The sequence below is a fragment of the Pristiophorus japonicus genome, chromosome 1 (assembly GCF_044704955.1).
Source record: "Pristiophorus japonicus isolate sPriJap1 chromosome 1, sPriJap1.hap1, whole genome shotgun sequence".
NCBI lineage: Eukaryota > Metazoa > Chordata > Chondrichthyes > Pristiophoridae > Pristiophorus > Pristiophorus japonicus.
Genome location: NC_091977.1, coordinates 59,635,364 through 59,658,595, shown reverse-complemented (window position 1 = coordinate 59,658,595; position 23,232 = coordinate 59,635,364). Strand labels below are relative to the sequence as shown.

Genomic DNA, 23,232 nt, shown 5'->3' with positions numbered 1-23,232 from the left:
ACCTCATAGAAACATATAAAATTCTGACGGGGTTAGACAGGTTAGATGCAGGAAGAATGTTCCCAATGTTGGGGAAGTCCAGAACCAGGGGTCACAGTCTAAGGATAAGGGGTAAGCCATTTAGGACCGAGATGCGGAGGAACTTCTTCACCCAGAGAGTGGTGAACCTGTGGAATTCTCTACCACAGAAAGTTGTTGAGGCCAATTCACTAAATATATTCAAAAAGGAGTTAGATGAGGTCCTTACTGCTAGGGGGATCAAGGGGTATGGCGAGAAAGCGGGAATGGGGTACTGAAGTTGAATGTTCAGCCATGAACTCATTGAATGGCGGTGCAGGCTAGAAGGGCCGAATGGCCTACTCCTGCACCTATTTTCTATGTTTCTATGTTTCTATGTGGCGCTCGTGGACCAGACCTGCCCCGTCCATGAGGCCTCTGCGGGGTCTGCGCCATCCTGGGGACAAATGGGGTGCCCTGTGGTGAGGTGCTTGGGGCTGGTACCTCCAGAATGGAGGCGGAAATGACCAGAGGACCACTAGATGGCCTTGGGGTGAAATGGCTTCTGGAGCGTGGCGATGCAGGTTCCTCGAAGTCCGTGCTCTCATCTGTAGAGAACAGACCCAGTGGATTGACGGGCGAGAATCGGAGCTCCTCAGCACCAGATGTAGGATCGTCTGGAGAGTCCGGCCCTGCGCCCCCACCTTCTGGCCTCTGTGGTCTTGCCTGGGGCAGCGCTGCTGGCTGAGCTGCAAAACACAAATGAGGTTATTAGAGGAGAAGGGAGTGCTAGGGTCACAAGGTGAGTCCAGCGCTACACACAGCATATGCACAAAAGCACCACCGCTCTCAAAATAATCACAGACATCACATTTCATGACCATCAACACATTTGCATTCCAATGATTTTCATTAGGCCAGCATTATTTCTCGGACAATTTTAGAAATCATCTAACATATATGATTGTTCGGATATGAGTGGGTGTGGCATCTATTGACTTTACATCACGTAATGATGTAAACTTTACTCACGTGGCATCATTTCAGGGTCTGCAGATGCTTCCGTGGCTGTCTGGGTGTGCTTCCCCATGAGTGCTAGCACCTGCTCTTCCATCTCAGTGATGTTGCTGGGGACTGGTGGCCCCCCACCCGTTCACCTCTGCACGGACCTCATCGTCGATAGCTTCTTCTGTAAAAGGTGACAGGACGACATGGCATGAGATCATTGCGTGATATCATTGCTAGGTACTGTCACAGAGACTGATACAACACATAACCGACAGATGTAATCATGGTTATTATGATAATTATCATTCTTTACCTAAAGACGTGCACCGTGACTGCAGGCTTTGAATAAAACATTCCCGGTAAAAGTGAAAGACCTCACATCTGCTGATTGTCACTCAGGACTGTTACAAATCAAATTATATAAATACATAAGTACATGTAAATCAATGTAATACTTACTTCTGCAGATCCCACAAGGTCGTTCCATCGTTTGCGGCATTGGTTGCCCTCACGCACCTCATTGGTCACTGACGAGACCACCTCTGCTATCTCGTTCTATATCTTCTGGTAGGGCTTTGAGGTGGTCTTCCCACGCACTCCCTGTGTCAAATCACCCCAGCGTAACTCGGCCTCCTGCAGGAGGGAGGCATTTGCCTCATCCGAGAACCTTCTCGCTCTTTTGCACCCTCCAATGTGATCCTCTCCAACCTCACTGCTCTCACCAGCTTCAGACTCCACAGCGTGCTGTGATGGCTCCTCCTCTCCCTCCATTATAGGCCAAATTCGGGCAAATATGTGGTTGGTAACAGCTAATGTTTGTTTCACTATTTGCTCTAAAGCTCTAAACTCTCCATCCTTCCTCCTAAAGCAGCCACACCACACCTACACATGCCTTCAGTCCCTTTCAGCTCCCTCTCTCTCTGTCTCCTCTTCTGCGTATGTCATGATGATTCTTCACTTCCTGAATCACGGGAATCGAGCGTTGCCATGCCGTTGCTAAGGACGGCGACACTTTACGGCAGAAGGTCAGCGAGATATAACACTACCGCTCATTTCATATCGCTCACGGTAACGCTCAATTTCAAAAATAGAGACTAGATGCTTTGAGAATGGGCGAGAAGCCGGTGATCTGAAAATCCATTTTTACCGCTCATGCGGGAAATATCGCCCATTTTTGGGCAATATGCACAAAGTGTAAAATCTAGCCCTGTAACTCTGTAAATCTGTAACTCTGTCATGCTGTAACTCTGTCTCTCTGAAACTCTGTAACTTCGTCACTCTGTAACTCTGTAATTCTGTAACTCTGTAATTTTCTCATTCTGTAAATCTGTAACTCTGTAACTCTCTAACTCTGTCACTCCATTACTCTACGAATCTGTAAATCTCTTGCTGTAAATCTGTAACTCTGTACATTTGTCATACTGTCACTCTGTCATGCTGTTACACTTCAACTCCCTAGTTCTGTAACCCTGTAACTCTATTATACTGTCACTCTGTCATACTATAACTCTGTAAGTCTGTCGCACTTTAACTCTTTAACTCTAGCTCTGTCCTACTGTAACTCTGTAACTCTGTCATGTTGCTAATCTGTCGCTCTGTCATGCTGTACCTCCACAACACTGTCATTATGTAACTTTGTAAATCTGTCACGCTTTAACTCTAACTCTGGAAGTCTGTCACACTGTCACTCTAACTCTGTCACCCTGTCGCACTGTAACTCTGTTACGCTGTCAGTTTGTCATGCTGTAATTTGATTATTCTGTCATCATGCAACTCTTCAACTCTGTCGTGCTGTAATTCTGTAAAGCTGTAACTCTGTCGCACTGTAACTCTGTCACTCTCATGCTTTAACTCTGTCACCCTGTCACTCTAACTCTGTAACTCTGTCACACTGTAACTCTTAACTCTGTTGCACTATAACTCTATCACTCTGTCAGGCAGTAACTCTGTCACTCTCATGCTTTAACTCTGTGACTCTGTCATGCTGTAACTCTGTAAATCTGTCATGCTGTCACTCTATCACACTGTAACTCTGTCACTTTGTAACTCTGTAACTGTGTCGCACTGTAACTCTGTAACTCTGTAACTCTGTCACTCATGCTGTAACTCTAACTCTGTCACACTGTCACTCTGTAACTGTTACACTGTCACTCTGTCACGCTGTAACTCCATCACTCTGTCACTCGGTCATTCTGTCACTCTGTAAATCTGTTATACTGTCACTCTTGACTCTGTAACTCTGTCGCTCTGAAACTCTGTAACTCAGTCACGCTGTAAATCTGTAACTCTGTCATGCTGTAACTCTGTAATGCTGTAACTCTGTAAATCTGTCACTCTGTAACTCTGTAACTCTGCAACTCTGTCACTCTGTCACTCTGTAACTCTGCCATTCTGTAAATCTGTAACTCTGAAACTATGTAACTCTGTCACTCTGTAACTCCATCACTCTGTCACTCTTTAACTTTGTAATGGGGCAACTCTATCACGCATTCTCTCTGTAACTCTGTCACTCTGTAACTCTGTCACGCTGTAGCTCTATAACTCTGTCACACTGTAACTGTCACACTGTAACTCTGTCGCTGTCAGGCTATAACTCTGTAACTCTCTCACTCTGTAACTCTGTCACGCTGTAACTCTGTTGCACTGTCACTCTGTTACTCTGTAACTCTGTCACGCTGCAACTCTGTCATGCTGTAACTCTTTAAATCTGTCATTCTGTAGCTCCATCACTCTGTCACTCTGTAACTTTGTAACACTGTAACTCTGTCACGCAGTCTCTCTGTAACTCTGCCATTCTGTAACTCTGTCATGCTGTTACTGTTACACTGTAACTCTGTCACTATCAGGCTGTAACTCTGTAACTCTCTCACTCTGTAACTCTGTCACGCTTTAACTCTGTAAATCTGTTACTCTGTAACTCTGTCACACTGTAACTCTGTCATGCTGTAACTCTGTAAATCTGTCACTCTGTAACTCTGTCACTCTGTAACTCCATCACTCTGTCACTCTGTAACTTTGTAACACTGTAACTCTGTCACGCAGTCTCTCTGTAACTCTGCCATTCTGTAACTCTGTCATGCTGTCACTGTCACTCTGTAACTCTGTCACTCTGTAACTCTGTTACGCTGTAACTGTCACACTGTAATTCTGTCACTGCCAGGCTGTAACTCTGTAACCCTCTCACTCTGTAACTTGACTGTAAATTTGCCACTCTGTTACTCTGTAACTCTGTCACTCTGTAACTCTGTCACGCTGTAGCTCTATAACTCTGTCACGCTGTAACTGTCACACTGTAACTCTGTCGCTGTCAGGCTATAACTCTGTAACTCTCTCACTCTGTAACTCTGTCACGCTGTAACTCTGTTGCACTGTCACTCTGTTACTCTGTAACTCTGTCATGCTGCAACTCTGTCATGCTGTAACTCTTTAAATCTGTCATTCTGTAGCTCCATCACTCTGTCACCCTGTAACTTAGTAACACTGTAACTCTGTCACACAGTCTCTCTGTAACTCTGCCATTCTGTAACTCTGTCATGCTGTCACTGTCACACTGTAACTTTGTCACTATCAGGCTGTAACTCTGTAACTCTCTCACTCTGTAACTCTGTCACACTTTAACTCTGTAAATCTGTTACTCTGTAACTCTGTCACACTGTAACTCTGTCATGCTGTAACTCTGTAAATCTGTCACTCTGTAACTCTGTCACTCTGTCACTCTGTAACTCCATCACTCTGTCACTCTGTAACTTTGTAACACTGTAACTCTGTCACGCAGTCTCTCTGTAACTCTGCCATTCTGTAACTCTGTCATGCTGTCACTGTCACTCTGTAACTCTGTCACTCTGTAACTCTGTCACGCTGTAACTGTCACACTGTAATTCTGTCACTGCCAGGCTGTAACTCTGTAACCCTCTCACTCTGTAACTTGACTGTAAATTTGCCACTCTGTTACTCTATAACTCTGTCACGCCGTAACTCTGTCATGCTGTAACTCTGTAAATCTGTCACTCTGTAACTCCGTCACTCTGTAACTCTGTAATGCTGTAACTCTGTCACACAGTCTCTCTGTAACTCTGTCACTCTGTAACTCTGCCACTCTGTAACTCTGTCACTCTGTAACTCTGTCACGCTGTAGCTCTGTAACTCTGTCATACTGTAACTCTGTCACTCTGTCAGGCTGTAACTCTGTAACTCTCTCACTCTGTAACTCTGTCACGCTATATCTCTGTAACTCTTTAACTCTGTCACACTCTAACTCTTTTACTCTGTCACTCTCACACTGTAACTGTGTTGCACTGTAACTCTGTCACTCACACTGTAACTGTATTGCACTGTAAATCTGTCACTCTCACACTGTAATTGTGTTGCACTGTAACTCTGTCACTCTCACACTGTAACTCTGTCGCACTGTAACTCTGTCACTCTCACACTGTAACTCTGTCTCTCTCACACTATAACTGTGTCACACTGTAACTCTGTCACTCTCACACTGTAACTGTCGCACTGTAACTCTGACTCTCACACTGTAACTGTCGCGCTGTAACTATGTTACTCAGTCACGCTCTAACTCTGTACCTTTGTCATGCTTTAACTCTGTAACTCTGTCACTGTAACTCTGTAACTCTGTTGCACTGTAACTCTGTAACTCTGTCAGGCAGTAACTCTGTCACTCTCATGCTTTAACTGTGACTCTGTCACGCTGTAACACTGTAACTCTGTCATGCTGTTGCGATGTAAATCTGTTACTCTGTAAATCTGTCATGCTGTCACTCTATCACACTGTAACTCTGTCAATCTGTAACTGTGTCACACTGTAACTCTGTCACTTTGTAATTCTGTAACTGTGTCACTCTGTAACTCTGTCACTTTGTAATTCTGTAACTGTGTCACTGTGTAACTCTGTCACATTGTAATTCTGTAACTCTGTCACACTGTCACTCTGTCACACTGTAACTCTGTAAATCTGTTATACTGTCACTCTTCACACTGTAACTCTGTCACCCTGTCTATCTGTCAAGCTGTAACTGTCACTCTGTAACTTTGTCTATTTGTCACTCTGTAACTCTATAACTGTCACTCTATAACTCTGTCACTCTTCAACTCAGTCATGCTGTAAATCTGTAACTCTGTCACGCTGTAACTCTGTCATGCTATATCTCTGTAAATCTGCCACTCTGTAACTCTGTAAATCTGTCACACTGTAAATCTGTAAGTCTGTAACTCTGTCACGCTATAACTCTGTCATGCTGTAACTCTGTAAATCTGTAACTCTTTAACTTTGTAATGCTGTAACTCTATCATGCAGTCTCTCTGTAACTCTGTCACTCTGTAACTCTATCACGCTGTCACTCTGTAACTGTCACTGTAACTCTGTCATGCTGTAGCTCTGTAACTCTGTCACGCTGTAACTCTGTCATACTGTAACTCTGTCACTATCAGGCTGTAACTCTGTAACTCTCTCACTCTGTAACTCTGTCACGCTTTAACTCTGTAAATCTGTTACTCTGTAACTCTGCCACACTGTAACTCTGTCATGCTGTAACTCTGTAAATCTGTCACTCTGTAACGCTGTCACTCTGTCACTCTGCAACTCTGTCACACTGTCACTCTGTAACTCTATCACTGTAACTCTGTCACTCTTTAACTTTGTCACTGTTAGGCTGTAACTCTAACTCTCTCACACTGTAGCTCTGTCATGCTGTAACTCTGTAAATCTGTCATTCTGTAACACCGTCTGTGTAATTTTGTAACGCTGTAACTCTGTCACGCAGTCTCTCTGTAACTCTGTAACTCTGTCACTCTGTAACTCTGTCACTGTAACTCTGTCATGCTGTAGCTCTGTAACTCTGTCATGATGTAACTCTGCCATACTGTAACTCTGTCACTATGTCAGGCTGTAACTCTGTAACTCTCTCACTCTGTAACTCTGTCACGCTATAGCTCTGTAACTCTTTAACTCTGTCATGCTCTAACTCTTTTGCTCTGTCATTCTCACACTGTAACTGTTGCGCTGTAACTCTGTTAATCAGTCACGCTCTGACTCTGTACCTTTGTCGTGCTTTAACTCTGTAACTCTGTCACTGTAACTGTGTCACTCTCAACTTGTAACTCTTTAACTCTGTCACTCTCACACTGTAACTCTGTCACGCTGTAACTATGTAACTCTGTCCTTCTGTAACTATGTTAGCCACCGTAAAATGCTTCAAAATAAGATGTTGGAGTAAAGAAGTCTGAAAAAGCACAGTTTACTCTTCAGAAAAAATGTCAATCCACAGAAAAATGCTTACAGCATGTTATTTGATGGGACGGTTTGAGTGTCAGTAATGTTGGAATAAGGCAGTTTGCTGCTCTGCTCTGTTGATTATTGTGGACAAACAGCCATTATATGGAGTTCTCAAGCCTCCTGCTGTGACTAAATCATTAGTGTATGCAAAGTAAATAATTGTAGCCACTGCCATCATTATTTCAGCTCCCTCTCCTGGAAAAAATGTAGCACCTGCTTTTTTTCAGCCATTAAATCATTAAAAGTGGATTTGTGTTTAACACTTGCGTGAAGGCGCATAGTGCCCCCATCACTCGAACCTGAATTGCATTGACCTGACTGATTCAGGAACTCATCATCATCATGGAGTCGAGGAAGACTTGCTTCCACTCCTGAAGTGGGTTCTTTGGTGGCTGAACAGTCCAATTCGAGAGCCGCAGACTCTGTCACAGGGAGGGGAGGGGTGGGTGGGACTGGTTTGCTGCACGCTCTTTCCGCTGCCTGCGCTTGACCTCTTCACGTTCTCGCCGTTGAGACTCGAGGTGCTCAGCGTCCTCTCGGATGCACTTTCTCCACTTCGGGCGGTCTTTGGCCAGGGACTCCCAGGTGTCAGTGGGGATGTCGCACTTTATTAGGGACGCTTTGAGGGTGTCCTTGTAACGTTTCCGCTGCCAACCTTTGGCTCTTTTGCCGTGAAGGAGCTCCGCATAAAACACTTGCTTTGGGAGTCTCGTCTCTGGCATGCGAGCTATGTGGCCTGCCCAGCGGAGCTGATTGAGTGTGGTCAGTGCTTCAATGCTGCGGATGTTAGCCTGGATGAGGACGCTGATGTTGGCCCTGTGCAAAGTAGCCCTATGCAAGGTAGCAAACGGCAGGGTGTTGGGGGGTGGGGTGGGAGTGTGGGACAGAAGTTAATTAGCAAAGCAGCTTTTCAGACTTCTGAATCTGTTCTGAGTTTTTGTCTATTAGGTTGCTGGGGGGGACATGAAACTGGCCATTGTCTCTCAATGTTAAAAGATTAAAATCTAGCAATTAAACTGCTTACATATATATCTAAAATTGTGCCTGGATATAATCTAAGATGGATATGTATAGTTTCCCATTTAGGGGCTGTTTGTTATTAAATGTCATCCTTTTAAAATGACTGATTTTTATCTTTCTTCAATGTCTGAAATGTTCAAGCGAAAGAAAATTGCTGATACTCCTTCCAATATTAATTGAAGTTTTGTTACATGTTTGTTTTGGAACTTGTCTTTCAATGGACTGTACTGGGTAGTGAGGCTGCATTGTCACTGGCTCCCTTTGTGAACAAAATCTTACAAGGATAAAGGGTGTTTTATAAGGGAGACGTACCTGTTTTTTAACTGGAGTGTCTTCTTAAACTGATTCAGAATAATGTGCCTCGTGCCTTGCCTTATAGATCAGCTCAACTATGTAAAAGTCAGAGAAAAACAGAAGGGAGTTTCAGTAAGTTAGGAAACATTTCCCATCCCCCACTCTACATTGACACAATCTCCATTTTGCTTGAAGCACTCCCTCTCTGCAGTTGGCTGGTGGGGGTAGTGCACGCTATTCAGAGTCAACAAATGTCACATTAGTTTGGAAGGATAAGTAGCAAGAAGGGGGCCCGGCATGGTTTAAAGCTGGGGTAAGGCTGAGCAGATTATAGCCCGATACAAACCACCTGTTCTGTTCGAGCCAGAGTTAAAAGGCAGGAATGAGCGCAAGGCTTGGCAATAATGTACTTACAAAAGGAGTGTACACTCAAACAGGAAAAACACACCCACTGACTGTTTAAAAAAAAGCACAAACACTGCTTTCAGAGAAATTGAAGCATTTTTCTTGAAGCTGCAAAGTGGGAGGAATGCTGTTGGCAGAAATTCAGTACCTGGTGCTGCGGGGAATGTGTGTGTTTGTTCGATTTAATCGGCGGATCCACGTGGGTTGTACCAGTGTGCGTGGGGAGGAGGGGGGGGGCGTTGAGGGGAGGTGGGTCTTGACAGGAGTGGAAAAACTTGCTGACTCTCAGTGTGCTTTAGGACTGAATGTAGTTTTACCACACCACTGACACATGCCTGCAGCCAGTGAGTTCAAACAATAGTCCCTATGGAAGTTAAAGAGGGAGTTTTAGAAGCGTTGAATGTGATGTAAGAAAGGAAGCGGTGAAAACATTACTGGGAAAGAAACAGGAACTTCTCAGAAATTTGCTCTGCAACTTTAAAACTGGATAAAAAATATTGGAGTCAGGATCCTAAGTGACTTTCTTTATCTGTCTGAGAGATTGGTGGGTGGGTGACTGACCGATCACAGGGAATTCAGTTACAAGTGGCAGTCCTTGTCCAGTGTGCTCCAGTCCAGAGTTTCAATCCAACCTCGCTAATGTTCACTATTGTGCAGTTAGAAATCATAGGTCCTTTGTGTTTAAGGACCTAGTAGGGAAATGATTTACAACTACCCAAACAAGCAAACTGATCTTCCTGACAGAGTCCTCACTGGACGGAGCACATGCTAGTCACGTCCACACTTTGAGCTGGGGAAGAGCAACATTGGGGTTTCGTTGGTGATGATAATAGATGTCAGACTGTCATATGAATATTGATGCGAAGGCTAGTCTGCTTTCGTAGAGGAGCAGAAGGAAGCAAGATGGCTGCCCTTTAGGATTTGTTTGAAAGGAGACAGATTGTACTTTGCTGGATTTCTGCGACGTTGAGGGAGATACAGAGACTGGAGTGATTCTTATGCACCAGTAAGATCTTATGCTTCTTATTTGCTGTTTTCTTTGAAGTAGGAATGAGTGAAAATTTATTTTGCACAATCTCATGAAAGAGGGGAAAAGGTGGGGGTTTGCAGAAAATTAGCCAAAGCTTCTCCAACATGGCTGACAATATTAGTTTGATAAAGAAAAAAAAATACCAGTGCAGTATTTGCCTTCTGTTACCTTTGAAGTATGCAGCCAGGTTTATAATGCTGCAGTCTGCATTCATTGTGTGATGTTTTTGAATTTTAAGCTAAGGAGAATTTACATGATGAGTTTTATCCTTATGTAGTTTTTTCCTCTTTTAGGTTTGAAGTGTTTTTGTGAGAGCACAGTAAAGGGATAGTGGTACCGTGGAACAGGTACTGTGTTTTCACCTCCCTGATGTGTGTGCATGAGTTTTTATGGTGTCCTTTAATATATATATTTTTTAATTTGTCATTTGTAATGTTTGCAGTGAAACCAATCTTCTAACGTGCTAGGAAAGTAAAGTTTAAATAAATAAATGAAGGAATTGAAATGACACTGAGAAGCAGCTGTACAGTTATGTATTGATTTTTTTTTTGGAGATCTTTGGCTTTTCTGTGCGTCAGCTTCCATTCGCTTGTTTGGTGACTGACAAGCAGACACAAAGACAGGAGCAGTTAAGAAAGGTTCGCGGATCCCAAGGACTGCAAGGTCAGGGGCAGCGAAGGAAATGAAATATAATCCTGCTGCACCATTAGGGGAGAGGGGTATTTGCAACCAGCTCTCCTTTCTCTCAGCAGTCTCAGTTTCTAGCAAGCCCCCATGTTTCCAATAATGTGCTGCGGACCGATGAGGTCTACACGCAGCCATGGCATAGCTGCTTACTTTACTGTTCACATGCTGGTATTTCCTTGCTGCGGTCTAGTATTGATGGCTTGTTAAAGCTTTCTGATCGTCCCTCTGCCCTGTTTTGGTGGGGTTTTAAGATCCCATCGCCTACTCAGTGCAGCCCAGACAGCCAGCTTCCTGCGACGTCTTTATTGGATCGAGAATCGGTACTAAATGGGCCAGCTCTTTTAAGCAGAAAGATTTTGTTTCCAAAAAGGGGTTTTCAGCAATCTCAAAACAGAAAACATGGAGAGGAACAAAAAAGGAGCCCATTTTAGTGAATGAGAGGTTTTTGTTATGCAGTGCTATAGAATTCCTCCACTACCTGTATAAACAAGTCACTATCAGTTGTTTTTAGCTTATTGAGAAGACTAAATAGCCGTTAGGATTAGCATTTTAATTGCCTCCTTGAATTTTTGTAGGTCATGAATAAAACAGCCTGGTTATCTGTGTATCTAGATTGTGTATTCTCCTGCTTCTACTTTCACTTCAAGTTTAGAATGGTTCAGTAGTGTAAATTTTGCCAATAAACAGTAGTGTTTTGATGGAAGAATGCAGGCAGGATGAAGCTAATGATTCAGGTGTGCTGAATAAACATGAGGAGAATGTTAGCTGAGACTATTGGCACAACTGAGAGGAAAGTAACCCTAACCCAGCACAATTTGCGCAGAAAAAAACAATATAGGAACGATATGAGAAGATTTTATTAAGCTCACTTTCAGTTGCTACATAACAGTTCTTATGTTAACTAACTTAAATTGGATTCAAGCAATTATATCGTATCTGTTCTGCAGAGGAATAGATTGTTTAACAAACACTAAGCAGCACCTCGTAATAGAGGCAACTTGGGGAGGGAGTAGGGGCGGGGGGAGGGGGGGTGGTAATCACACAACTTTGAAACTTCTTCAAATATGTGGAGCAAGTCGGAAACTGTTTTTTGAATGTCACATGTCAGTATGATAACACAATATATGCAGTGCTGTGTAATATGATAAATGCATAGCAGTCATCCAATTCCTTTGTGCTGCTTTGGGCAATTATAATTATGATAATCACATATAGTTATCAGAAAATAATGTATGCCCATGACAATGGAGCATGCTCACTGAGTCAAAGATGCTACTATTTTAAAGATTCAGAATTTTTCTTTAGAAAGAAAAAATGTGCATTCGTATAGCGACTTTTATATCCTGAGGACAATTCACAATCAATGAAGTACTTTTGAAGTTGTTTTGTAGGCAAATGAAACAGCCAATTTGAATGCAGCAAGGTTCCACAAACAGCAATGAGATAAATGAGATGATCTGTTTTAGTGATGTTGGTTGAGGGATAAATATTGGCCAGAACTCTCCTGCTCTTCTTCGAAATAATGCCATGGTATCTTTTACATCCACCTGAGAGGACAGACGGGGCTGTGGTTTAACGGCTCATCTGAAAGACAGCGCCTCCCTCAGTACTGCACTGAGGGGGATATTTGCACAGTAGTATAGGTCCCTAGGGAGATAAATAAGAAAGAGTGAGCAACAGTTACTATAAATACGCATCTGGAAGAGTGTGAGGTCTAACTGTGACAGGAAAATTTGTAAAAAATGAAAATGGTATGTAGGGTGTGAAATTGGGATTGGTAGCGGTCATTGTTTGGGAGCTATGGGTGCTGTTTGGGTACCAAAATGGTGTCCAAAGCGCGCATGCACACATTTGGTGTGATTCGCATTGGGCGCCATATTGGTAAGGGTGTTAGCACGTGCAGATAATGTCTACCGGAATTATGCAGAACAGGCAGATCATGACGTCAATCAGTGTGAGACATTGCTTTAACACCAGCGGTGCCATTTTGGAGGTCAATGCTACAGTTCTCTCTTAACCTCACATGGCTGAACATGCATTAAACAGCAGGAAGGACCCCACACCAGCACTATTTAATGAGATCATCAACTACTTAAAGGTTAGTTGCTGCTTGGTTCCTTCTGGCTATTGGTACGATTCTACAAGTGCTTGGTGCTTTCCATAGTTATTTCAAGTTGCAAAACTCTACAGGGAGCGGTTTGACAAGTGCTGAAGGACCTTTTCATGACTTCAAGGCTTCTGCACAAACCAGTTGCTCCCAAACATGGGTGCAGTAGTAGGCCTTTCCCTTGGAATACACTATGACTGGGAGAATGAGCAGAGGCCATGCAGCGCAGGACAAGATGGTAGAAAGGGAGGAGGATTAGGGCTCTCAGCAGGAGGCCATATCCGCCCAGGGTGTTCAGCGATCAATTCCCCTACCTGAACCTCAGCGAGGAATAATTCCCCTACCTGAACCTCAGCGAGGAACAATTCCCCTACCTGAACCTCAGCTAGGAACAATTCCCCTACCTGAACCTCAGTGAGACATCTGTGCTTCAATAAGAATGTCCTCACTGAAATCTGCTAACTGTTGCAGCCACAATGCAACCTCAGAGCAGGGTGAGGACCACATTGCCAGTGGTTGTGACGGTGACCGTGGCAATGAACTTTTACGCGTCTGGATCCTTCTAGGCTTGTGCTGGAGATATTTGCAACATCTCGCAGTTTGCTGCGCACTGTTGCGTAAAGGAGGTCACTAAGGCTCTCCATTCAAAGAGAGCTGACCACGTCATTGACTTTTGCCAGAGAGCAGCAGGCGGAGCGAACACATGGCTTCGCAAGGTTTGCAGGCTTCCCCATGGTACAGGGTGCCACTGACTGCACGCACAAGGCTTTGCGGCTGCTGCATATCAATTCTGCCATGTACTGGAACCGAAAGGGATTCCACTCCCTCAAGGTCCAGCTGGTGTGCGACCATAGACAGTGAATCATGCGGGTCAACACCCGGTATCCTGGCAGCAGTCATGATGCCTACATTCTAGGCAGTCCGTTGTGCCATTTGCATTTGAGCCACCGGGCTACCGGGCAACAAGGGCTATCTGTTGATGACATGGCTGATAACTCCAGTGTGCAACCCATGCACACGTGTGCAGCATACATACAATGAGAGCCATGCTGCCACACGAAATGTGATAGAACAGACCGCTGAAACAATGCTTTCGCTGCCTGGACTGCTTTGGAGGAGTCCTGCAGTGCTCAGCAGAGCGGGTGTCAAGATTCATGGTGGTCTGCTACATGCTGCACAATCTCGCCATCATCAGGGGACAGCCCGTGCCATCAGCTATACGGCGAGCAGCCGAGGAGCAGGGGCATAAGGAGGAAGAAGAGGACGAGGAAGGGAGGAGGCAACCTAGACAGCCCCTTTTAGTCTGGAATGATGATGAAGAAGGAATTCAAGTGTGATACCAGTAACCGCAACCCCAATTCCCCATTCACCACCAGTCCCACACCTTACCTGCCATATTGCATACAAACGTAAACTAATCATCGGTGTGCATTTCCTTAGTGCCTGTCATTCATGTGCCTTTGCCTGCCCTAGTGCTCCTATGCAGTGCTACCCCAGTCACTGCAGCATGGCTGGTGGAAGGCTGCTGACTTTCAGTGGAGGACATTGCAGATCGCCTTGCAGGACAATCTCGAGCAGCTCTGGGCCTAGAGGATGCGCACTGCACCACCTCGGCATGGGTGGTAGCAGTGTAGGCTGGTTGGCTGACAGGCAACAACAAGGACACTGACAGAGTGGCAACTGTGGGAAGATGAATGCTGTTATCCTGAGCCTTTTGGCCCCTCGAGCCTGCTCCACCATTCAATAAGATCATGGCTGATCTTGTACCTCAACTCCACTTTCCTGCACGATCCCCATATCCCTTGATTCCCTTAATATTCAAAAATCTATCGATCTCTGTCTTGAATATACTCAACGACTGAGCCTCCACAGCCCACTGGGGTAGAGAATTCCAAAGATTCACCACCCTCTGAGTGAAGAAATTTGTCCTCATCTCAGTCTTAAATGGCCAACCCCTTATTCTGTGACTGTGACCCCAGTTAGCGCTGGCTGGACGCTGAAATCATTATAATGAGCAGGCAGCATGAAGTTGGCCTGCTGCCTGCATTGTAATCAGTGGGCGTGGGTTATTTGCGCACCACAATCCCAGCGTCCATTTTTGGGGGCTATCCAATTTAGCCCCTGTAGTTTGTAATGGGACAATATCTGGCACTGCATATTTTAAAATATTTGCTCATATCTTTATATTCAAGATTCCTTGTTATTTTTACCTAAATAATATCAAGGCAAGGGCCTTAAAAACAAAATGAATACCACACGCCATCTGCCCCACACAATAATGATGAATATTGGACTAGCTATCCGCAGTAAAGTCAATTAAATGTGAATGAAATAGTGAAAGGATTCACATGTAGGAATTGCAGCAGCAAGTTTGAGAAAACCTTGCAGCTTTGACATTTGTTTTTGTTTCTGATGCCGGATGGCCTATTATGGTCAGTTGATCACTATCAGCTAAACAAATAGCTTCCCATATAAGTTACGGTACATCATTTTGGAATGCTTGACCCAGATGACAGTGAAGAGACACTTTTTTGCTGCTTTGTTGCAGCCCAGGGATAGTAAGGTTACCTATTGTCAACTCTGTCGAAAGAATGAGGAAATGACGAGTGCCCGGGGTTTGTTTTGACAACAGAATTCTCAGGCCGCTGTCTAACAGCAGCTATATGTACAGCGTGCAATTGTACTAAAGCTCCCACAGCACTGGGCAGTGGGGGAGAGCCAAGCGTCCCTTATCTCACACACAGACATCTGGCATGGACTGGTTGGGCCGAATGGCCTGTTTCTGTGGCTTATATCCTATGTAATCCTTCAGGGTACACCCTGAGTCCAAACCAATGGATGGTGCCTAGCGACTGCGGTCTGGGAAATGAGTTTTTGGTACAGATTAAATTTGAGCAGGAGCTAGTGTTTGCTCTGATTGTCTTCAGCCGCCTAGGCCCCAAGCTCTGGACTTCCCTCCCTAAACTTCGACGCCTCTCTATCTCTCTTTCCTCCTTTAAGATGCTTCTTAAACCAGCTCTTTGACCAAGCTTTTGGTCACCAGTCCTTATGTGGCTCGGTGTGAAATTTTGCCTGATAACACTCCTGTGAAGTGCCCGTGGGCATTTTCTTAATGTTAAAGGCGCTATATAAATGCACGCTGTTGTTTTTTTGAAACAAGTGAAATTCATTGACGTTTTTTAGGGAAGAAAACCTGCCATCTTTACCTGGTCTGGCCGATAACGTGACCTCAGTCCCACACCAACAGGGTGGACCCTTAACTGCCCTCGGAAATGGCCTATTAAGCCACTCAAATTGCTCAGCTGTTCAAAAAGGCGGCCTACCAGCACCTTCACAGGGCAACTTGGGAGGGGCAATAAATGCTGGCCTTGCCTACATTCCGAGAATGATTTTTCCTTAAAGTAGGATGGGATTTAGTGTACACAGTAAGACGGCTCAGTGCTTGACCCTCCATTGCCGATTTTCACAAATCAGTTAGAGCATTTCCACTTTGATGCTGCCACTTTGTGAGAGGACTGATACAATAAAAAAAGGAGGTTGCATTTATATAGCACCACATCCAGTCTCTCAGGATGATCCCAAAACAATACACCTACAGTGAATTACTTTTGAAGTCCAGTTATTATGTTATTATGTAGGCAAATGGAGCAGCTAAATGTGCACAGCAAGGCTCCGAAGAGGGCAAGTGAAAGGGAGGGTAATTCACTTGTTTTCCGATGTTGTAGGTTGAGACATCAATGTTGGCCCAGCACACCGAGAACAACTCCCCTGCTCTTTTTCAAATAGTGCCATGGGATCTTGTGAGAGGGCAGACAGGGCCTTGGTTTAACGTTCCAATCTAAATGCAGCAATTCCGACAGTGCAGCACTTGCTCAGTGCTGCGCTAAAGCGTCAGCCGAGATTATGGGCTTAGGTTCGGGGCTGCGGCTTGACAGGGAGGCAAGGGTACGACCGACTGAGCCATGCTGGCTTCTTTAGCATGGAATGAGTATCAGGACAATTTTGATATAGTGGGCAATTTTCAACATCATCACCCGGTAACCTGGTGAAGTGAATTGTCCACTCTTTACAAATCCACTCGATTTTCATATCATCGAAAGAAAGAACTTGCATTTAGATAGCACCTTTCATGATGTCCCAAAGTGCTTCACAGCCAATGAAGTACTTTAGTAGTGAAGTCAATGTTGTAATGTAGGAAACACAGCAGCCAATTTATGCAAAGCACAACCTTACGAACAGCAATGTGATAATGACCAGATAAGCTGTTTTTCGCAATGTTGGTTAGTCAGGACAACTCCCCTGCTCTTCTTCAAAATAGTGCCCTGGGATCTTTTCCATCTACCTGAAAGGGCAGACCGGTTCAACGTCTTACCTGAAAGACGACACCTCCGACAATGCAGCATTTCCTCAGTACTGAACTGGGGATTATATGGTCAAGTTCCTAGAGTGGGTCTTGAACCCACAACTTCTGACTCAGAGATGAGAGTGCTACCCACTGAGCCTAGACTTATCACCGTGATGATGGAATGAAAATTTGATGGAATTTAAAACCAGATGGGTTGCACAAGCAATCAGCGCTGCCAGGTTACCACCCAGATTGCAAAGAGGAAATTAACCCCCAGATTATCTGATTAACCTGTCACAGCATTCTTTGGCATTTAAAGCACGTGTAGGTCCTGGAGAAATATCACAGCGGTGGATTCTGTAAATCTCGCATGGCTGTGTGGCATTTACATAAATGAAGCCCAGGGCCATCATTTTCTTCTCCTGCACAGCAGCACATCTATGGGAATGGGATACTGTAAACATACTGAATCGGTGTGGCTAATGTTCAGAGTTTGTTGACTTCACGATGTGAAGTGGGATGGTAGTGGCCTGGCTGTACCTCTCTGATAACCTTTCCCCAATCCACTCACGTATGAGGCTTTGCTAGGAACAATTTTTAAATACTAGGCAAAAAAAAGGTAAACTGCAGCCAAGAATGAGCTCCTTTCCAAGAAGAATGTGTCATGTTAACTTCTTTTGGCAGGGACTGGAGTGTGGAATGAATGGAGCGTAGCTTTAAAAACGTTTTTAAAAGTAACATAGCTTTACACTTATGGGGAAGAAGAAAAGATCCTCAATTTTTGAGAACGAGTGGACAAGGTCCTGTAGCATAGCTGTTTTGATGAGAGATAAGATAAGATCAGAGAGCCTGGGTCTGATTATTGTAATAGCCATATAGCAGACTGCCTCGACACCAGTTGGTTGAACCCAGCTGCACTTAAGGATCCCAAACCAAGCTTTGCAAAGTCCAGAAAGTCTGCATTGCATCAGTGCTAAAGTACAACTCTGTCTGAGTAGGAAGACTTCAAGCATGCTCTGCTGTTCATTGTCTGCCAGAAGATTCACTGATGTGACCTCTCGACAGTTTTAATCAATAAACATCCATGGCATGAATAGAATATCCTGTATGTCATCCGTCAGGCAAAAAAAGTACCATGTGACCTGATCTCCGCAACCCACTCCTGGCTTTGTTGCTTTTGGTTGATGAGGTCAGCTCCCTGTTGAATATTACTTCATAGAGATCCTCTTTTTTTCCCAATTTGGCCATCTCTATAATTGAGAGGTATGTGCAAAGCCATGGTAGTGGACGGCTGTGTGATGTAGCGAGGCGCTAGAAGGGTTAAAGTAGTGTGTACCAAATACCACTGCGCAGATTCGTATGCCCGCCGCAGTCCGCTGATTTTTCGTCCAATGGGTGAATCCAGAGGGTAAAATATCAGATAGCCACTAACAGATCAGGTGAAGAATTTGGGAGGAATTTCTTTTCACAGAGAGTAGTGAGAATGTGGAACTTGCTGCCAGATGGAGAGATTGAAGGAGATAGCATTGACAAATTTATGGGGAGTCTTGATACAAACATGCGGGAGAAGGAGATAGAGGGATCTGAGGGCAGAGTGTGGAGAGGTCATTAGAGTGGGAGGAGGCTTGTGAGGAGTATAAACACTGTCAGAGACCAATTGGGTCAAATGGCCTGTTTCTGTGCCGTAGATTAAATGTAATTGAAATGAGTTCTTGCCCAAATTCACCATATGCACTCCCATCATGCAAATCTCTGTGCCAGGATGCAAATGCGTAAAGCTTGCCTGTCACCGAGTCTGTAATAGTTCAGACAACCTGAGTTTTAAGTAAAATAGCTGATCTACCTTCTTACCTGAGAGTTTTAGTAATGCAAGATTAAAGGCTGCTGTAGCTATAGTGTGAAGGTTGAAAGGTTTGTATTTTTTACAGAGAGCCTGTACCCATCAATGTAAGGGTCGGCAGTGATGTGGAATGGAACCGTAGTCCATTTTTTGCATCCAGTGTCAGCACCACATGCTCCTTTGTCAGACTTAGCACTGGCCAGGTAGAGAGTAAGCTTCCCTCTGTACTAGCCGAAGAATGCATCTTAATCTCACACTCGGAAGTCCACACGCAATGTGACATCTCCTTAGCCCACACGAGATGCAGTTGTGGCCTTTGCAGGGGAACCTTCCAATTTAGTGTCCATAAGAATTGAATTATGGGCTGCTGTGTTTTTATCCGTGTCTATCACAAGAAGGTTTTGAAATGGTCTAGGCTCCTTCCAACTTTATAATCGGCAGTGTGAAATCTTGGTAAAACTACACCACATCTGTGGCAGGAACAGCTGGGTCTGTTGTAATTGTGGCAGTTACTGTCCCCTGTGGAGCGCTGGTTGTCAGCGGGTGTATTTGCTGCCTCTTAGCTTGGAGTCATCGGCCTAGAAATTTGTCTTGGGCGGTGGCGCAAAACGTGCGATATCGGATCGGCCTCCAGTTATACGCAGCGCCTTATATTCAGTTCCATTGCAGTCAATGTAACTGAATATCGGGCGCTGCATATAACGAGTGGCCGATTCGATACTGCCTATTTTGCAGCGCCATCCTAGACGAATTTCCGGGCCTCAGTCTCCTCAGCAGCCTCGGACACCTGTCTGTCATCCCAGATCACTCAGAGTCTGGAAGCAGATTGGCATTTTCTGTTTACTGTTTCTAGTGGTTCAGCATAATGGAACTGCGATGTGAAATCCTGCGGAAACGGGTGCAATAGATTATTGCACATTCGGTAAGGTCTGCACTCGGATCCTAGCATCGCTGGTACCTTGTAGTAATTGGAGAGAGTTTGCCTAACCTATGAACACACAAAAGGAATTGGGAAAAAGACAGTAAAATACAAGGGTGAATTCCCCAATCTCAGCAGAGAGATGCATCTGCAGAGCTCGCAGGCCCCAGAACTATTGGTAAAGTTTTGCAGCCGTTTCTCCGAATGGAGCTCTGTTCGAACACAACTCCCCCACTGGGAGCAGGGCATCGCTGAATTTGCCCGCCAGTCTTTTTGTTTTGTATCCCAGCAACAGTCTGGACAAAAATTCTGAAATATTCTCTGGCACAGCCATGCACTGTAGTCCACACAGGGTTAACAGCAGGTTACTGAAAGCCCCTTTGACCTGAGGTGCTTCTACATGCTCCACCAGTGCCATTCCATCCCCTGGCCGTGGCTCGCATGCAGCCAGCTGCACAGACCAAAGGTGAAACTGCCAAGAACTCATTCAGACAGGCTGCTGCGAAGCGGGTCACAATGTCCTAGGATCTCAGTGGCATTCCAAGTTGACATGCCAAATCCAAAACAAAGAGATGCAGCTTCAAAGCCTTTACATGAAACCTTGAGCCCAGCAATTCACCATATTAAAATGAATGCTTGCTTCAACGGCCTTATTTTAGGCAGGTGTCCATCTGTTTACCCCATAGCTTGCTGGTCAGGTTAGTGAGGAGCTGGACCATACAGACCTGGTCAGCCCAGGTATGACTCTTAGTCTGTGCTGTGTTAGCTAATTGCAGCACAAGGTGTCCATCGGGCTGCTGCAATTGGCCTCACCATCCCCTAGTCAGTAACAGGTAGATCCTGCTCCTGATCAATATTCAGCAGCTGCCTGCCTAGCAAACCCCCAACCCTGTCCCCTCCCACAAGTGCCTGTGCTTGGCTGTGATGTTCACATAGTTGAATAGTTTGCCAAAAGTGGCACATGAAGAGTCGTCATGTGGGCAAGAGGATGGGAATTGGCAGGAAAGAGCTTGTATTCCTTTTATAGGGATTAAGGTGTGATCTGATCAAACTGTTTAAAATTATAAAAGGATTTGATAGAGTCGATAAGATAAACTTTCTTCTGATGGGGGGAATCCAGAATAATGTTAATAATCTAAAAATTAGAGCCAGGCCATTCAGAAGTGAAATCAGGAAGTGCTTCTTCACAAAAAAGGGTAGTGGAAATCTGGAACCATGTTGTGCCAATTGAAACTTACAAGACTGAGGTCGATAGATTTTTGTTAGGTGACGCTATCAAGTAATATTGGAGCAAAGTAGCGTAAATGGAATTGAGGTACATATCAGCCATGAACTAAATGCATGATGAAAGAGGAGGCTGAATGGCCTACTCCTATTCCTATGTCCCTAAGAAGGAATTTGCCGTTGTATTCCATTTTGACCATGTTTTCAATACAACCAGAACCTGTCTTTAACACTTGCCATGCACTCCACAGCAGAGTTTAAAAGAAATAAATTCAGTGCATTAAAATTTGCCCTTGTTAACTGGGACATGACACGAACTCTAACCTATAGTTTGATGCTGACACACAGCAAGGAAAATAATTCTGTTCTTTCCGTGAGAGGATCAGCGAGAGCTCACTGTCATCTTTACTAGTTGTGCTGGCATTAGCATTGAATGCAGGAGTTACCTGTGGGGTTTGCCCTCTAGATCAGGCAGCGAGCCAGAGTCCCTTCAATTGCTCATGTTTACAACACACACTTCCAGAATTCCTGAGAGCTATCATTCGAGCTCAGGTGAATTTCTAATTTCTGCACTCACTTGAATGACCAGAATTCTGTACCTCAGCATTTTAAATGGATCACACTCGATAGTATCCTGACCTTCAAAATGCAGTGGTATTGAAACACAATTCTAATTTCCTCCATCGCTTGTGCTCAAGTCTGATAATCAGCATATATATTACAATAGCTGCTTTATTCTCTGTGACAGGGCTGGTGCAAAAAGGAGCTGAATTGTCCCAAGGAGTCATTAAATTGGAATGGTTTACCAAGGTGTGCCGTGCGGGATTTTGTTTTTTTATTTGTAATAATTCAATAAAATGAGATGATAATGTCATAACAGCGACGAGAAAAGAAATGTTGTCCCTTCTCAGTGGGTCCCTCGGATCTGATAAGTCCACATCATTGCATCTCACCAGATTGTTTCTAATCCTATGGTTTTTACCTGGACTGAGAGCATTGCCCAAATTTGACACTTTTTAGGAAGACATTTTTCATTGGTCCCTACGCTAAATTTACTTACTTCCAATTCTATCCTCCTACCATCCTTTCATGCCCTAATTTGCAGTAATTAATTGAACCTTTTCTTTTACCGTTTAATCGTTTATATATTTTGATGAGATGTCTCCTCAATGTCCTTCTTGCTAGAGTCTAAAGATTTAACTCGAGCTCTTGTTCAAAGCTTATCCTTTTATACTGGGACCAGCCTCCCAGTTCTTCATGCATGCTCTCCAATCCATGTATATATCTTTGTGAGGTGGAGACTAAAACTGCAAATGGCTTTGTACTTTTGTTCTGGCCAGTGCATTGTAAAACCGCACCATAATGTCTCGACACTTAAGGTCCACTGATCCAACTAAATACCCTAGGGTTCTGCTTTAGCTTTTATATTTGCTCCCAATGTTTCAATTGCTTGAAACTGTAATGTGTGCTATTACTCCTAGTCCACCTCTAAGATTTACTAATTTGGTTCCATTCACTGTAAATTTATGTGTCCCCACAGTTTTTTTTACATCCATCAATTATTGGCTATATATCTGACCAATTGCATCGGTGATCTAAATGGTTTTGCAAATCTTTTGCTGCATCGACCACTGTCCAATTTTTGTGTCATCCTTAAATTCGACAAGCTTACAGTTAGGTTCTTCATCCAAGTCATTTATGCATAAGAACATAAGAAATAGAAGCAGTAGGCCATTTGGTCCCTTGAGCCATTTATTAAGATCATGGCTGATCTGATGATGGACTCAGCTCCACTTCCCTGCCCTTTATTTCCTTATCGCTCAAAAATCTGTCTGTCTCCGCCTTAAATTTATTCAATAACCCAGCCTCCACAGCTCTCTGGGGCAGAGAATTCCATAGAGTTACAACCCTCTGAGAGAAGAAATTCCTCCTCATCTCAGTTTTAAATGGGCGGCCCCTTATTCTGAGACTATGTCCCATAGTTTTAGTTTCCCCTGAGTGGAAACATCCTCTCTGCATCCACCTTGTCAAACCCCTTCAGTATCTTATATGTTTCAATAAGATCACCTCTCA

General features: G+C 44.2%; 1 protein-coding gene and 1 long non-coding RNA gene across 3 annotated transcripts in view; one reads left to right on the top strand and one right to left on the bottom strand.

The window, feature by feature from the left end:
* Positions 1 to 531: 531 nt before the first annotated feature.
* LOC139280070 (uncharacterized) lies at positions 532 to 8,692 on the bottom strand. Its single transcript, XR_011596618.1, has 3 exons — positions 8,621 to 8,692; positions 1,030 to 1,186; positions 532 to 746 (listed from the first exon to the last, which is right to left on the bottom strand). It is a non-coding gene; the product is annotated as an uncharacterized lncRNA (long non-coding RNA).
* Positions 8,693 to 9,683: 991 nt separating this feature from the next.
* Positions 9,684 to 23,232, top strand: part of tet2 (tet methylcytosine dioxygenase 2) — a 180,609-nt gene continuing 167,060 nt past the window's right edge. Inside the window, exons 1-2 of one of the 2 annotated variants that reach the window (XM_070880072.1) lie at positions 9,684 to 10,013; positions 10,331 to 10,384. The gene's annotated coding sequence lies outside the window, so the exon portion shown is untranslated. The remainder of the gene's footprint in view (positions 10,014 to 10,330; positions 10,385 to 23,232) is intronic. The other variant, XM_070880077.1, reaches the window with a different exon arrangement.